Source organism: Phascolarctos cinereus, unplaced genomic scaffold, assembly GCF_003287225.1.
Source record: "Phascolarctos cinereus isolate Bilbo 61053 unplaced genomic scaffold, phaCin_HiC Scaffold_726;HRSCAF=1367, whole genome shotgun sequence".
NCBI lineage: Eukaryota > Metazoa > Chordata > Mammalia > Diprotodontia > Phascolarctidae > Phascolarctos > Phascolarctos cinereus.
In genome coordinates, this window is record NW_027556098.1 from 120,411,190 (window position 1) to 120,429,636 (window position 18,447).

Genomic DNA, 18,447 nt, shown 5'->3' on the forward strand with positions numbered 1-18,447 from the left:
CAGAGCCAGAAGGGATCTTAAAGGTCATTGAGCCCAACCCCTTCATTTTGTAGTTGGGGAAACTGAGGCTCAAAGAGGTATCTCCTCTCACCCAAAGTCTCCCAGGTTATAAGTAGAGATGCTTTGGAGTGAAGCTCTAGTCTGGTTCATTGCTGGGAGGTTATCAAATGCATCAACTCCTTACCAAATAAAGGCACAGAACCAATGATATGTCCAGTCCAGTAGTTTCCTAGCTTTGACCTCTGACTGTGCTTCTCCCCTTCCCCCCCCCCCACCAGTTCCTTCTTCTTTCCTGCAGTGTGCAAGCCTCAGGCCGTTGTAAATGCTGAATCTTTTGCTGCTCACCCTTAGTTTCCATGTGACTTCAGTTTCCGTCAGTTCCTTCCGCAAGTGCTAAATTAATCTGATGCCTGAGAGAGATGTGGCAGCCCTTTGCTTTCTCTGCTCTCTAGGAGAGCACCGAGGTCTTAGGAGAACAGCCCCCTTTGGAGAGGATGAACCCTGGGGAGTTGCCTGGGCCACCTGGAGCCGTGAGTATCTTCTCCCAAAGCTTGGATGACTTTGCAGGGGTTGGAGAAGCTGAAGTGGAAGGCTTGTGAGGCCAGGAGGTTGGAGACCTGGGGCCACAGCTCTGAAAGCTGGAGAGGGAAGTCTTAACTAATTCCATCTGAACTCATTGGGTTCCTGTAATGTGTGTATTGGGGGAAGGGAATCCTGCAGAACCCCCACTATCCATGACACTGGGATCTGTAAGACACAGGGCTGGAAGGCTCTTCACATGGGTCTGCAGTCTGCTGTCACAGCAAAGGGCAACAACCACAGAAAAATGAAAAGACTGAAGGCCACTGAAATGCTTCTGGGTTTTGTAAATAAGGAGGGAATGCTGGCTCCTTCTCATCCCTCAACTGGGTTTCTACTGAGGAAAAAGTGAGCCTTTCTCTGAAATGATCATAATTAGAAAAGGGAGGCAAAAGACACTTCATCAACGAGCGGTTTCTGTAGTCTTGTCTAAGAAGGAATTCCCCTGGTTGGAGTTCTGGCCAGAGTGGTTCAGTGTGAAGGATGGAATTGGGTTGTGCTATTTCCTTTCCATAGAGAGCTCTAAGAATCTAACTGGCTAGACTACAAGTTAGATGCTCCTGAGAAGCCGGGGTGTTTGGTGAGCTACAGATATTTAGTGGCTAAAGATCTGTTTCCCAGATTTCCTAGTTCTCATTTACCCAGGAGGGAGCAAGTTACCCTGACTGCTCTTGTGCTGACTGCATGTGATTCGATAGCAGCATAGGATCCAAAGTGATACCAGGCTAAATGCTCACACATGGGTGTCTCTGGCTGGGCATGTGGGTACTCACAAAAGCATGCCTACAAGGTAGGGAGACCAAGTTCTTGTTGGATGCAGATGTGTACTAGCAGTTTGGTTGCTTTATAATCCTGTCTCCTGCAGCTCTACATGTGTCTTTCTGAGAGTTTCTAGAGAAGATTAAAGGATGCTAATCCCGGACAAAATCTCATGACTCTCTGCCTTCAGGTCAAGTTGGGAAAAAACATACTCACACAAACCCCCCCAAACATTCCTATCCTTAGGTAAAGCTTTCACTTCTTGGCTTTTCTAATGAGACTAAGCACTGAATGACATTGAAGATAACCTGCCACTACTATAGCCAAATAGTGAGCCCCTCCAGAAGTGAGGAGTGATTGCCTTCACATATTGTCATCAGAGACATGGCTTAACTTTAGGTTGAAAACTCCCACAACATACAGGAAAGCACTTTCAGGGAAGAACTGAATGCTGTACTTTGAAGTGTGCTCCTATCAACCACACTTGGCTCCCGCCCACAGAATGCCAAATGGACCTTCTTGTAGACTATTGAATGTGCCCCAAAATAGGGTTTGTGTCTGCATTTTGTCTATATCCCTCCCTCGAACCCTGGCATTGATTATTTGAGTGTGGTTCTAGAACATTCTTCTTCTTCCTAAGAACATGCCAACTAGGAAATATGCTTGGAAATTAAGAAGAAAAAGAAATGAGACAGTTAATAGGCAGACATTGGATTGCAGAAGAAAGATCCTGGGTCTTTCAAAAAAATTAATTTTTATTGCTATTTTTTGTTTTTACATCACCTTCATTTTTCCAATATATTTTATTTAGTTCATTAAATATTTCCCAATTACATGTAAAATTTTTTAGTGTTCATTTTTAAAAAATTTTAATTCCGAACTTTCTTTTTTCCCCTTCCTTGAAAAGGCAAGCAATTTGATATCAATTATAGAGGTCAGTTTCACTTCTAATATATTCCTCCTTCTTTCCCTATGCAGAGATTTTGCTTCTAACAAAGAATCCAAAAGAAAGAGCAAGGAGAAAGAGAAAGTAGTTCAGGAAAACTAACCCCACGCATCAGCTGAGCCTGACAATGTAGAGAATGGATCTGTTGAGAGTTAAAAAACCCGGGGCTCAAGTCCCAACTTTGACTGGTCTTAACTGTGCGGCCCTGGGCAAGCCATTCACTTTTCTGAATCTCATCTATAAAATGGCCCCGAAAACCTAAAACTATCATGTAAAGACAAGCTGTCATGATGATCATTCTCAAATTGTACATTAACCACAGGGGATGCATTTTAAAAAGCTTTTGCTTAGAGTAGGTCACCCTATTTGTTATACTAATCTTCTCTAAAGTATGGGATTTAGCATTATCAGCAGTAGCAGCTTCAAATGCCTGTTTATCCTCTGTGTGTATGGTACTGATTAACATAAGAAAACAGATAACAGAAGGATTTAGCTCCTTCCCCATACCCATCCCAAGAGTTAGTACATAAATCTGAAGGAGTTACCAGAGGTTTTAAGAGATTGAACTTGCCCAAGGTCACATAGTTAGTAAGGGTCAGATTTGAACCCAGGGCTTCCTAACCTGAGTTCATCACACTGATTTGGCTATCACCTGCCATTTGCATGGAATCCTGAAAAAAGAGGCACATAGGGAAACACTGTGTTAGGGAGTACTTTATCTTATCCTAGGTTTTCATAGTGGATAGAACACTTGGAGTAAGAAAGACCTGAGTTCAAATTTGGCCTCAGATAGTTCCTAGCTGTGACACTGGACAAGTCACTTAACCTGTCTTAGCCTCACTTTCCTCATCTTTAAAACGAGGATATATGAGGAAGCATACGCTAAGTGCTTTGCAACTTTAAAGCATCCGTTTTCTCTTTTGATCTTCACAACCACCCTGTGAAGGTAGACAGCTTATATATCCATTTTACAAATACAGAAACTAAGGTTCAAGATCAAACAAATGGTAAATGGAGTTAAGAACTAGAGTCAAGTCTTCTGTCTTCTAGTCCAGGGCTAGCCTCTGAAAGCACAGGGAGAGGAGGACAGGCAAATGTGTGTTAATATACCCCACATTCATGAAACCACATGAGCACTCATCTGTTCAGTGGCGGGGACCAGTGCTTCTACATTTCTTACTCCGTTAGTGAATTTAGTGTCTGAGTAGTTTAAGGTGAACAGAAGTAGAAAGTAGACTTGGAGAAGGCAGTCTGGAAAGGCAGAGTGGAGTTATCACTGGGGAATTTAGCCTATGTCAATTCTGAGCATAAATACAGTATGAAAAATCAGGGCTTCCTCCCCTCTAGAGAAGGCTCCTTCAGTCAGTGCTGCTTGCCTGGGGCAACTTTTTATTGCTAAAAAATGGTGTGTGTGTGTGTATGTGTGTGTGTGTGTGTGTGTGTGTGTGTGTGTGTGTGTGTGTGTGTGTAGTTTGAAAAGGCCCCTCTTCCAAAGCTTGTGATCCTAGGACTCACTGCCTTGACCCTGTTTCTCTTCCCTACCATTCCCTCGCCCCAACAGCATCCATTGCTGCTCAGCACACTCAGTGTAGATTCAAGGATATAATTGATCTTTACACTGTGAGGGAATGTTGGGGTGCAAACTCTTAGTTGACTAACTTAACACAGGTTCTAAGCACTAAACAATTTCTCCTGGATATTCCTCTGGAGGTAACACTTCCTCCAGCCCCTGCTTTTGAGGCACTGTTTGTTCTTGCTAGTGCATCTGTTTCCACACCCAGGCCTGGGCTGACGCCTGTCCTTATAGCACTGTACTACAATTTCTGAAAACTTAGGTACTCCCTCAGGCTTTGCCTTGGGGCGGGTGATGAACAGAACTACTAGAACCACGACAGTCTCTCAGTCAACTTCCTGGAAAAATAGTAGTACCTAGGGAAATACCATGTCAGAGAGTCATTTATCTCATACTAGGTGGCATAATGGGTAGAGCACTTAGAGTGAGAAAGACCCAAATTCAAACGTTGCTTCAGACATTTAATAGCTGAATGACCCTAGGCAAGACTCTTAGCCTCTGTTTGCTAGTAAAATGGGACTAATAATAGCACTTACCTCAGAGGTGTCATGAGGATCAAATGAGGAAAACATGTAATGTGCTTTGCAAACCTTAAAGCAATGTAGAAATACCCGCTATTATCATTATCCCTAAAAATAAGCAAAACGAATGAACCTCTTGGATTGGGAAAAACTGAGAACACTGAAGGTAATGTACTCACTGATTACATACTAGATGTGGGATGTTTTCCATGATCAAATATAACATCACTGACCCTCCATAAGTAGAGTGATTTTTTGAGCAGTAGGGAATAGATTTGCATTGAACAATCTACACTTTCTTACCCAGTTCTCTTTGTGGCCAAAGCCATGGGTTTTCTAGGCAGGCTTAAAGAAAAAGTAGGAGTCTGGGACCATTTAACAAAGTTAATTAGCCCAGGTGGCAACTTAACTTCATTTTTTTTGTTGTTCAGTCATTTTTCAATTATGTCCAAGTCTTCATGACCATTCAGGGTTTTCTTGGCAAAGACACTAGAGTGGTTTTCGATTTCCTTTTCCAGCTCATTTTACAGATGAGAAAACTGAGGTAAACGGAGTTAAGTGACTTGCCCAAGGTCACACAGGAAGTGTCTGAGGCCAGATTTGAACTCAGAAAGATGAGTCTTCCTGACTTCAGGCATGGCACTCTATCCACTGTGCCACCTAGCTGCCCATGCTTGGCACATAGTAAGTGCTTTAAAAAAATTCTTTTCATTCATTCATTCATTCATTCATTCATTCATTCATTCATTCATTCATTCATGTTCCACAACAATTTGAAGTGGGACCACACAGATTACTATCTACATGAAGTTCCACTGTAAAGAACAGCCCTATGGGTAGCAGAAGATCTCAAATATATGCCTTAAAGAGAACAGAGCTTTAATCTAATGTATCATATTTAATGATCAAACATAAAAGAGGAGTGAAGAAGGAAATGGGTTAGTGGATAGAGAAGCAAAATTTGAATTCAGAAGACATGTTTGAATTCTGCCTCTGATGTGTCTTGACTATATGATCATGGAAAAGTCACGTAACATCGCAGTGCCCTAACTTACATCAGTTCAATGTAAATCTACTACTCAGATTAACTTTGCTGGAAATTAGTTAAAATTAGATTAATTGTGTATAAGTGGAGGGAGTTTCTGCATGAGCAATTACCTACATTGATGTAATCATAAATCCAGATTATCTATATAACTGTGTAGATCTATTTCCTCTCAAAAGCCAGAGTTCCTTTTAACTCATCCATTGAGCCCACATGACTTCAGCTTTACTTATCACATACATTCTATAATGTATGTGATTTTTCTCCTTTGGGCAAAGATATGCCTTTTCAAACCTTTTCAAATGTACATAATTATCACCTCTTCCTATTAAAAGGCTGTGTGAAGAGAAAGAGAGCTGGACCTAGAGGAAGGAAGAACTGAATTAAAATTTTGCCTTTGACACTTACTTAACTAGCTGTGGGATCTCAGCCAGGCAAGTCACTAACTTTCTCCGAACCTCAGTTTTCCTATTTCTAAAATGGGGATAACGTAGTTACCTACCTCCATGGCTGTCATGAAGCTCAGATGAGGTAATGCACTGTATAAACATCTGCTATTATTGAAAGCTATTAGTACCAATATATTTGTCTAATTTTAACATGCAAACAACAAAGTAACATGATGCTAGTTATTGATAGTGACATGAGCATCATTATTAATCCATCTCTCTCTTCCAAAGACTGTGATTTCAGTGGTGTGAATGTCCCCTCCAGAAGGGCAGATCGGAGCCCCATTCCAGGCTTATCCACATTATCCACATTCATGCATGTGTATACACATACACACAAAGCCATTTCCTGATATAGTAGAGATGATCAAATTTCACATAATTCAGTGAGTCACATGAATAAAGGCATAGAGAAAGGGTGGAAGTACTCTATGGCTAGAATAAGGGCCACAGTGGAGTAAGTAGAACAGGAAGACTGTAAGACAGGAAAGATAGATTGGAACCAGATTATGCTGTGCTTTATGTATGAGGATCAGGAATTTATAAGTTTTTAGTAGGCAGTGCAGGAGAGACAGCCTAGTGAAGACAGGTAGCATGGTTTTTAGAGCCAGGACCTGGGTTTAAGTCCCGTCTTTGACACATATTGGCTGTGTGACCCTGGGCAAGTCAACTAACCTCTGAGTTTCCTAGGTAATTAGAGTTCCACAAAAGGTGCTGATCTGTATTGGTAAAGGGATTTCTTCACCTGGGGATTTTCTATTCCAATGAAATCACATATCTAGTCCCTATCCCTATCTTAGGAAACGGGGAGCCACTGATAGTTTTTGAAGAGTGACATGTCATATGGGTATATTAGGAATATTTCTCAGGTAGTAGTGTATAGGATAGATTGGATAGAGTATAGACTGAAAGCAGGCTGGTCAGCTGGGAATTAGTTGAGGTGAGAAGAGATGAAGGCTGAACTAGAATGATTACAGTGGGAATGGAAAAGAGAAGACAGATATAAGTGATTTTATGAAGCCAGAATGAACAGAATTTAGCAAGAGATTGGAGATGAGGGTTGAGAGAGAAAAGAGTACAAATTGAGCCTGAGTGACTTAGAGGGCGCTAGTGCCATTAGTAGAAATAGTGAAATCAAGGGGAAAGGTAGGTTTTGGTTACATCATTAGAACAGTTTTGTATCTATTGAATGTGGGATGCCAGTAGAACAGCCAGGAGAAGCTATACAGCAGGCAAATGGAAATCACAGAATCTCAGATTTGGAAGAATCCTCAGAAGTCACATAATCTAACTGATACCTAAATGAGAATCTCCTCTTCAACCCGGAAGTGGCCAAACAGTTTTCAGTTAAAGACCTCAAGCAAGGGTATAGGAGTTTGGGGTAGAGATATCAAATCAACTACATAGAAGTCATAATTGAAGTAGGAGGTCAATGAGAGTTGAAGAAGAAAGTATATGCACTCACCAAAGGAAAGACTAGGAATAGAAAAGAGGGCCAAAGATAGAACCCTGGGGAATACAACAACCAAAATCCCAGCCAGAAGGATTGGGAAGAGGGTAGGCTAGGAAATGAGGCAGAGAAGGAGTGGCTAGAGAGACAGGAGAAGATGAGGTAGAAGAGAATGTCAAGAAGGAGAGAATGGTTCATCTACAATGTCATGCTGGGGAGTGTTCAAACAGGATGAAGAAAGAAAAAAGCACCCTGAATTTATGTATAAACTACATTACTCAATTGTCACTCTTTTTGATAATCTGAACCAAACTATGATAAGGGAACAATCCCTCAAAATTCTGGCTGCCCATAGTTGGCAAGTTACATAGCCCAATTTGTCAATTACTGAGACTCCCTCTAGTCTCAACTGAGTTGAAGTCATCATCCTCCGATGCTCAGATGTCAGAAACGTGGGCTAAAATCCCAAGTATGAAATAATTCTCAACACTGAAATAAATCAATATTTGCTAATATAAGCACTCATTGTACCATGAAACTACACACATCCATCGTTCTCTTAGGAAACTCAGTGTCAAAGACAGCAAGAAAGTCACAAGATCGGGCTTGAATTCTGAAACAACAGACATTCTGGCCAGGGCAATTCCTTGCTGTGTTCCTCTATGAAACCATTTCACTTTTACTCTTATTGATTTAGATCATGAATAATCCCACAATATTTAGAATAGCCCTCTTTCACATCAGTCTCCTCCTCACCAGACCCTCTTCTCCAGGCTCTCATTACTTCTCAGCTGGGATATTATAATAGCTTAGTTAATGACTCTCCTTCAGAACTCCCCTCTCTCTTATTTGCCCTTCACGCAGAAGCCCAAATAATCTCCCAAAGACAGAAGTCTCACCCTGTCATTCCCTTATTCAAGAATATTTGGGGGCTCCTTGTTGGCTTTAGGATGATCTACAAGCTTCTTATCCCAGCACTGAAGGTGCTTTATAATCTGACTCCAACCTACCTTTCCAGGACCATTGCACATTACTCCTTTTCATACATGAGCATTTCCCCTTCTCTCATCTTCCCTTGGATTCCTTCTGGCTATGCCCCATGCCTGGAACTTAACTCTTGGCCACAGGGCTCCCTGTTGAAATCATTCTCTTCATTCAAAGCCCAACCAGGGTGCTTTCTTTTCCCTGAGCCTTCCTTAATCCTCCCACCTGTAAGTGATCTTATCATGTTTTGTCTTTGGTCTTAGATTCTTCCTTGTATTACTGTGCTATTCTTCCTATTGGAGTAAAAGTTCATTGAAGACAAGGAATATGTTTTTCATTTTTGTATCCCAGCACAGTGCCTTGCACACACTACATATCTAATAAAAGTTTGTTGAATTGAATGGAGAAGAGACGTTTCTATTTATTTTGAGATCAATGCTCTGTTTTTCCCAAATTTTAAATATATCATTTAACTCCCCAACTTTGAAACTTACGGGAGTGCTGGGGGTATCAATCAATCAGCCAGCATTTAGTAAGTACTTACTGTATACGAGGTACTGGGCTAAGCATTAGATATCCAAAGAAAGATTAAAAAACACACAAACAGTTCTGCCCTCAAGGATTCTACCTTCTAATGGGAGGACAAAATGTAAACAACTAAGGGCATATAAGTACATATAGAGTAGATGGAAAGTAATCTCAGAGGGAAAGGTACTTGTAGCTAGGGATTGGGGAAGACTTGCATAAGATGGGAATTGAGTCTTGAAGGAAGCCAGGGGAACCAAAAAGTGGTGATGAGGGAGATCATTCCAGGCATGGGAGAAAGCCAGCACAAAGACAAAGAAATGTTTGGTAAGCTCTTGTTCATCTACTTCGGGGTTTCTTGTAGGCTAGATTAAGCTTTTTCCCCAGGGTTACCATTTATATTCCCTTAATAATTTAACCTGCAGAACAATATCAGTATTTTGTTTTCTTCAGACCTTAATAAGAGGACTAACACATTTTTGAATATGGCCAGTATGGGAATTTATTTTGCTTGATTATGCATATTTGGTTCAGAGTCATCTGGTGTGCCCAGATTGGCAACTTGGAGGCTTCCATTACATTTGTTGCAAGGGTTTTTCTTTTTTCTTTTCAGTAAGGAGGTGCCAAAAGGAGAAAAAGAAATGACTGATAATTGAAAAAATTACTTAAAAAACAAAAAAATTTAAATGACCTGCTTGAAATAAGAAAGAAGTCTTTTAAATTTAGGACTTAAAATTTTTAAAACTATTGTTGAAAATTGCATTTACATGTAATTAATGAAAAAGAAAATATTAAGTATATATATATATATATATTTTTTTTTTTTAAAAAGAAGTCATTCAAAAATTTTATAGGTCGCCTGAATATTCGCTGTAAAGGGGTTGGCATGGTGGGTAGTTCAAATGGTGGGAGTTCTTATTAGTACTTCTAATTAGTTCTCCTGCCCAATCTTGCCCACTCTTTTGGACCATGTTGTCTAAGTCTTTTTCTATGAGACAATGGTCTATTCTTTTCGCCAGGTCAGAAGGTGAAGGATGGTGTGGAATCGATGAACTCCAGAGCTTTGTTTTCATGATGTAACCTATGAATTGAAGTTTTCTACTATAATAAACTACCTGAGGATGGGTGGAAGCAGAGGAGTGTCTGGCACTTTCAGAAAACTTCTCAGTACAAACTTTTGGTTGTGGGATTGATAGTGTGATGTTTCATTGGAGGGCTTATACCCAGTCACTGAAACAATCAATAAAAGCCAGAAAACACTGATACCTTTTTAAAAAATATTAGTAAAATTTCAACAAATAATAGTTCAACAGACATTGTGGGAGTATTGGACAGACCTCTTGGCTAGATGGTCAATACAAATGATGCTTTCCTGATGTAAAACTTGAAAGCGACGCACAGACCAACAGTAATGACATAGGACTTTAGTTATTTCACTGTTTTCTATAAATTTTATTCTGGTAACAGCAGGACATCTGATAAATTCTTAATTTGCTGACAATTTCATCTCTGAGAAGATAGAGGAAGCAAGGAGGGGAAGTGCTTGTTGTCTAAGCAGCTCCCCTCCAAATTTGGCAACATTCTGAGATCAGAGATGAGGTTAAGATAAAGCAATGGGCATGGAATTCTTATTTGCAAAGATCTATTAACTACTTAGGGCAGCTAAGTAACGCAGTGAATAGTGTGCCAGGCCTGGAGTCAGGGAGTTCATCTTCCTGAGTTCAAATCTGACCTCAGACACTTACTAGCTGTGTGACCCTGGGCGAGTCACTTAACCTTATTTGCTTCGGTTTCATATTTGTAAAATGAACTGGAGAAGGAAATGGCAAACCACTCCAGTATTTTGACCAAGAAAACCCTGATTAGCTGTTTGACCTTGGGCAAGTCACTTAACCTGGTTTACCCTCAGTTTCCTCATCTGTAAAATGAGGTAGAGAAGGAAATGACAAACCATTCCAGTATTTTGCCCAAGAAAACCCCAAAAGGGGTCGCAAAGATCTGGACGTGACTGAGCAACAATTAACTATTGAATCTGTGAACTAAAAAGCTCAATTAATGCTAGTAGACATAAGATACACCCAGACATAAAGATGTTCATTTATTTATACCTCAAACATCAGAGATGTGTTCTCACATAAAATCCATAGTTATCACAGAATGTTAGTTGGAAGAGACGTAAAAGAGCACTTATTGCAACTCCCTCATTCAACAGCTGAGGAAACTGAGTCTCAGAGCAGTGTAAAGCAGAGACCAGATCCCAAGCCTTCTAACTCCAAGTATAAGTACAGTTATCCCTTCCACATTTTGACTTTCTCCATTGAGGTTCTGATATATTGCAAGTTGGCATAAGGAATTAAATGAGAATTTTTGGGGAGTTTTGTGGAAGCTGTAGATGACATGTGAAGGCTAGCAGATGACACAGAAAAAGTTTAGAAACTCAGAAATGTATAAAATATATGTATAATATCAACATATTTTATCTTTTAATACCACAACAATTCAAACTTCTTCTCTGGTATGAAGGGAGGACGAAAAAATTTTACGCAAATTTTCCAGATTGCATTGCGAGGCACCATATCCCTAACCCTTGTGATGTGGAAGGGATAACTTGTGCCCTTTCCACCATACCCTGTGGCTTCAACTTCACCACCTTCACCACCCAAGTAAGTTCATGTAATAAAGAGCCAGGCTTTGATGTCATCGTGGAGAAGGGAAAGACTGACATAGTGATCAACAGCTTCTGTGTATATACAGCACTGAATCTGCCTCTAAAGATGCCATTTCCTGCCATCCTTTTATACAAAGGTCTCAATGTACATTGCCCAAATTTTTGTTAATAATTCCTCTTTGAATTTTTGTCATTTCTTTGGTGTTATATCTGAATAGGGAGCTTGAAGTTGTGATGCCCATCTTTGATCTTATATCTTCATTTTTAAGCTATCTTCCTTATCTGGTTGTGAACCTTAATGTCAAACTTCAATACTTTTTCTATTTCCTGGAAACTTGGTCACTAGGTAATAGGTAAGTTTTTTTTTTTTGCACAGTTCCCACACAGAAAAACAACCATTAGCACACACACACACAACCTTTTATGTTTTATCATTATGGAATAAAATCATATTCCTATAGTTATCTGCTTGTCAGTATACTTCTAGATACATAATAGTAAGCTCCATGAGGACATGGATTCTTGAGCAAAGCTTTATATTTTCCCCAATATCCAGAACATGCTTTGCACACAATAGACTCGCCCTCAATAAATACTTGCAAATTGAATTTTTGTTATTGCTCAGACATTTCAGTCATATCTGATACTTTGTGACCCCTTTTGGGGTTTTCTTGGTTAAGATTTTGGAGTGGGTACTAAAGTGGTTCACCATTTCCTTCTCCAACTCATTTTACAGATTAGGAAACTGAGGCAAGCAGGGTTAAGTGACTTGCTCAAGGTCATACAGCTGGTAACTGTCTGAGGCTGGATTTGAACTCAGGTCTTCCTGACTCAAAGGCCTGATGCTCTATCCCTTGCACCATCTAGCTGTCCATGAATTGGATATAAGATAGCTATCAAATTCATTGCAGATTAATAAAGGGAGTGTTGATTTTTATTTACTATGATTATTAGCACTACACTGAAGTGCTTACCACAATGTAGAGGTGACCTTTGGATTTCAAAGGCTATCCTAGGGGAGCATAAAGTTTTGGCAAGTCTTGCCAAGTTGGAAAAGCTTTGATCATGGGCCTGACTGATCACCCAAGGCCCAGCCTAGTTGAATCCAGAGAGGCTTATTACTAGAAGCTTGGCCACTAGTTGATAAATTATTTTGTAGCAGAAACTCAAAAAGACACTTTATGCAGGCATGGAGGAGTTTACATCATTGGATGGAGTACCCACCCACACTGATCAACAACTGAGGCAACAGGAAGTCACTGGAGTTTATTGGGTGGAGAAGATATGTGTTTAGGTGCTAATTACAGGAAAATCATTTTGGCAGCAGTGAAAAAAATGGTTGGGGGATTTGAGGCAGGAAAACCAATTAAGAGGATATTGCAGTGGTCCAAGCAAGAGCTAATGAGGGCCTTAACTTAGATGGAGGCTACATTAGTAGTGAGAAGGGCATTGTGAAAAACATACTTTGTAAACTTTAAAGCACTTAACAAATGTGGGATGAGTACATTTGTCTCCTCGTGTACAAAATGGGTAGAGAGATGATAGAATGGTCAGAGTGATCAATGTCAAGCTGAGAAAAGGTCTGTAGTGTTGTGTGTAGGTTTTCTAATAAGTCTTATCCTCTTCTCTATTTTTAATGGCTTAGAGTAAGACAGAGGCCATCTTTTTCAAATTTGTAGATGAAATCAAACTGGGGTGTATAGTTAATATACTAATGACAAAATCATGATTCAAAGAGATATCAAAAGGATAGCATAACGGGTGGAAAATCTAATAAGATGAAATTTAATGAAGACAAATGTCAAATCTTGCATTTAGTTTAAAAAAATTAACTGAACAGGTACAGAATGGGGAGATAGACTTGCCTTAGCAGCTCTTCATGTGGAAAAGGCTTAAGGGTTTCAGCTTACTACAAGTTCAATTATAAATCAATGGGATGCATTGGTTCTCATGACACATCACTTTAGGCTGTATTAATAGAAATAGAGTGTTGAGAGCTAGAGAAGTTAAAGTCCTACTAAATTCTATATTTATTAGACCATACTTAGAATATTATATTCAGTTTGACATGCTATGCTCTGAGAGAATTATTCAGCAGTGTACTGGTAAATGGCTAATAATTGGCTCTCTGGAGGGGAAAATGTGCCTACAACACATTTAAAGTTTGATCTGCAACAGTAACATTTTCCCATTACTTTCTTAAGTCTAGCATCTAGACAACCAACAAAACAATAACTTAAGCCCTGACTTGTAGCATTTGACAATTTCTGAGATGGAAATGTTCACACTGAAAATTTAATAATCGGCTCTCAAAAGCTACTTTGGGCTGGTTCCAGCACAGCCCTGGTTATGACAAACCGGAGAATGCAAAAGGGGAGGGCCAGAAGGGTTGGAAGCTCTCAGACTTGTGTGTGTGATGAAAGAACTGCGGATGCTCAACTTGGAGGTGAGAATATTGAGGGAATCATGACATCAGTTTTCAGATATTAGAAAGACTGTCAACTGGAAGAGGAAATCTGCTTATTGCTCCAGAGGCACAGTCTAGGATAAATGAGTAGAAGTTACAGGTAGAAGATTTCAACTCATTTTAAAGAACTTTTTTTTTTTGGCTAGGCAATGGGGTTAAGTGACTTGCCCAGGGTCACACAGCTAGTAAGTGTTATGTGTCTGAGACTGGATTTGAACTCAGGTCCCCCTGAATCCAGGGCTGATGCTGTATCCACTGTGCCACCTAGCTGCTCCCTAAAAAAGAACTTTTAAATAATTAGAGCTATTAAGAAATAAAGGACACTGCTTTGTAAGGTGGTGATTTCTTAGTCATTGCATATGTTCTGTTGGAAGTTAGCTGATTATCTCTCAGAGTCTTTAGATTCAAACATATGTTTTTTTTCTCTTTTCTCTCATACATTTTTATCCTGCTGTGCGCCTTTGTGATGACTGTCCCCCATGTCTAGAGTATACTCCTTCTTCATCTCATCACTCAAGATCCCTAGTTTCCTTCAGGTTTTAGCTCAAACACCAGCTTCTATATGAGAGCTTTCCTGTTGTCCTCAACAGCTAGTGCTTTTCCTCCCAAATCATGGAGCATCTATTTTGTATATAACTATACAAAACATGTGCCTATTGTCTAGGGGTGTGCTGGAGCCAGCTTACAGCCAATTTTTTAATGTAAGCATTTACACTTTGGAAATTGGAAAACGCTACAAAATCAGGATTTAATTTATTGTTTTGTTGATTGTTTGGGCTTAAAAATGATGGAGAAAATGCTAATAATCCAAATTAAGCTTGAAAGGGTGTCATGCATGGATTTTTTAAAAAAAGACAGCTGGTTGTTAAACATTTACTAGCATGTCTTTGATATTGTCTCTCCTTGATATTTTAAGCTACTTGAGGGCAGGGACTGTTTTCATTTCAGGCAATGTATTCACAGGGCACCTAGCCCAGAGTAGGCAATTAATAAATGTTTGTTGAGTAATTGATTAACTAGTAGAAGGCCCACACCTTCTCTAGGCTAGGAGAAAGAGGCTGTAATGGGGTAGTGAGGTGACTCAGTGGACAGAGTACTGGGACTGAAGTCAGGAAGACTTATCTTCTTGAGTTCAAATCTATCCTCAGACACTTACCAGCTATGTGATCCTGGGCAAGTCACTTAACCCTGATTGCCTCAGTTTCTTCATTTGTAAAATTAGCTGAAGAAGGAAATGGCAAAGCACCCCAGTATCTTTGCCAAGAAACCCCTAAATGGGGTCACAAAGATTCAGACACAATTGAACAAAAGAGGCTGTAAGTCAATTATGGAATAAAGGGACACCCCTTCCTCTCTTCCCCATACTGAAACAAACAGGTGAAACTAGCAATCAATTCCTGCAATGTTTGGAGTCTATCAAAGGAAGTGCTTCTTTCAGGGTATATGGAATTAGGTTTTTTGGTGTGGTTGATTGGGGTGAGGGAGGTATCCTTTAAATTCTCAAACATTGATTTGGGTGCCTGCAATTTAAATGAGTCTTTGGGTATGTCACATCTGTTTCTTCGAATGCTTTCTTCTACTTCTTGTACAGATTTACTCTGTATGTGAAGGTGTGTGTATGTGTGTGTGTGTGTTTATCCAGTTATAATCTGCTGGTAAAGACATGGGATGTTTAATCAGGCAGGAGCCATCCTATTGTATATGCTTGAATTTTCCTTTCCCTATCTTTCCTTTGAGACCCCTGCTTCTTGGGGTGAAATGAAGGGTAGTTTTGGTGTGGTTTCAGAGTTAGAAGAGTTGCTGAGGTCATACAACTCTCAAAGTGTAGGATGTTAAAGGTTCTGGAGCAAACTCTGGCTACGCTTTTTCCATCAATGTGGTATAGTAGGGAGAGAGACGGGGGTGGGGGGGTGGGAGGGAGACAGAGACAGAGACAGAGAGACACAGAGACAGAGACAGACAGAAACAGAGACAGAGAGACAGAGACAGAGAGAGACAGATGTGGAATCAAAAGACATTGTGGCCCAAGGGAAAGAGCAATGATTCTGGAGTCAAAGAACCTAGGTTCACATCTCACCTCTGATAATTACTACCTTTGTGACATTAGATAAATCCTTTAATCTCCTTCAGCTCAATTTCCTCATCTGTAAAATGGGGATAATTGCTAACCACCATCTTTTTCACAGGATTAGTGTGAGTTAATTGCTATATATGTGTGAGTTATGTCCTCAGTTTCCTGCTGGATTGCATTCCAGGAATTGCACTGAACTTTTAAAGATCATGTAGTAGCTGCTACATGAATTCGATTTTTCCTGGTTTATATTTTATTTTATTTTTGAAAATAACTATACATTCATGTTAAAATTTTTTGAGTTTTCTGTTCTTTCCCTCTCTCTAGTCCTTCCCCTACCCATTGAGAAGTCAAACAATGTGATACACGTGAAGTCATGCAAAACATATTTCCATATTAACTATGTTGCAAAAAAAAGGCAAGAAAAATAAAGAATGCAGAAAAATATTCTTCAGTCTGCACTCAGGGTTCATCAGTTCTCTCTCTGGATGTAGACAACATTTTTTTGGTAATTTTCTTGGATCATTGTATTGATTAGAGCAGCTAAGTCTTTCACAGTTGCTCATTGTTAACAATATTGTTGTTATTGTATACAATGTTCTCCTGGTTCTGCTCATTTTACCTTGCATCAGTTCATGTAAATTTTCCCAGGTTTTTCTGAAACCATCCTACTTGTCATTTCTTATAGCACAATAGTATCCAATTACAATTATATACCACATCTTGTTCAGTCATTACCTAATTGATGAACATCTCCTTAATTTCCAATTCTTTGCCACCGCAAAATGAGCTGCTACAAATATTTTTATACCTATAGGTCCTTTTCCTTTTGTCTCTTTGGGATACAAATATAATATTGGTATTTCTGGGTCAAAGGGTATACACAGTTTTATAGCCTGTTGGGCCATGAGCTCATTTAAAAAAAAATACCAATAGTCTCAGTGATATGACATGGCTATGAATAATGAAACACCATTATCTCAGAAAAATCAAAATTGTAGGAGACCCAAAAAGTAATGGAAAGGTTCCTGGTGGGCATAAAAGGGGCTGCAGCATGTTAACAATAGTGACATGTACATGAGAAATGGCATATAACATATCAAGAGGCATAGTCTAGAGTACTGGATCTGGAGTCTGGAAAATCTGGGTTCAAATCTTGCTCCCAGCACTTGTGTTTCTATGGGAAAATCACTTAATTTTCCCCCCCTGAGCCTCAGTTTTCTCATTTGTAAAATGGGGATAATAGTAATCTATAGTGCCAACTTTAAAGGATTGTGAGGCTTATATGAGATAATTCATGTAAAATGCTGTGCAAACTTTAAAGTTTGTTTATACATATCACTTTATATGTACATATATATGTATATATAGCATATATGGTATATATATATCACTTTAAGGTTTGTAAATGTGTATGTTTGTAGATATATATTTATACATGTATTACTAATTATTATCAAGCAATGCATGACAAGAAAAAGTTAGATTAATTATACAGGCAGAATGAGGGCTTCCAGAAGGATAAGCTGAACTGATAACTATGAGATACAGGGTGCCCTTCCCCATCTTAGTGTAGTTATCAAACTATTAAGATTTATTTTAAAATGTCTTAGTGCAGTTATTAACCTTTAATAGCTTTAATTTTTAAGCTTTAGTGGCTTCATAACTGCACTAAGACTTTTGGAGTACTGTGTATGGGGAAGAACCAAACAAAGGCTTCCAGAATGTTAGATAGATCCCCTGTGGAGGCTTTATGGGATGATAAGGGTTGCATTGGTAGGACTGGGATGGGGATGGGGATGGGGATGAGGATGGGAACGAGCTAGCCATACCTATTCATTGAAGGTACTGAGGCACATTAAAGAAGTAATTTCTCTGAGAATTTGCTGTCCTGTGCTGTTGCATGGTCCACACATACAGTAGCTCCATTCTGGAAGGGGAAGGCCTACAAGGGGGGAATTCCTAGGCTCCGTCAAGTCATTTTTGAATGTTGAACTGGCAGTACCTTATGTGGTGAGAACAACTCTGGACTGGATGAAAAGTGAAATGATAGTTGAGTTCAGAAGATCAAAGGAGATGAAATAGTTTCACTTAACTTTTCTGTTAGTCCTTTTTCACTTGTGACTACTCAAAACTCTCTAGCAAGTTAAAATTAGCCTTCCAGATGTGTCAACTTCTTTGACATAAGAAAAAGAGGAAGGGGTCTAAATAAGCATGATGAGAAGATTTAGCTCAAACTCTCCAGTAAACAGAGCTCTTAAAGGCTGATAGTTTTTATTAGTTGAGTTTTAGGGGAAAGTTGAGGTTTGTTGAGCAGTACTGTGCTGGGTAGGGAGGAGGCTGAACCTGGGGACATTTATTAGATTGTTTCTAAATTTTTGAAATGTAGATCTGCCCTTGTTACCACATA

The 18,447-nt window shown here is 39.5% G+C and overlaps 1 protein-coding gene across 2 annotated transcripts in view; it reads left to right on the forward strand.

The window, feature by feature from the left end:
- The first annotated feature begins 349 nt into the window (after positions 1-349).
- Positions 350-18,447, forward strand: part of NRROS (negative regulator of reactive oxygen species) — a 62,550-nt gene continuing 44,452 nt past the window's right edge. For both annotated transcript variants that reach the window (XM_078146758.1, XM_020986049.2), the window contains exon 1: positions 350-530. The gene's annotated coding sequence lies outside the window, so the exon portion shown is untranslated. The remainder of the gene's footprint in view (positions 531-18,447) is intronic.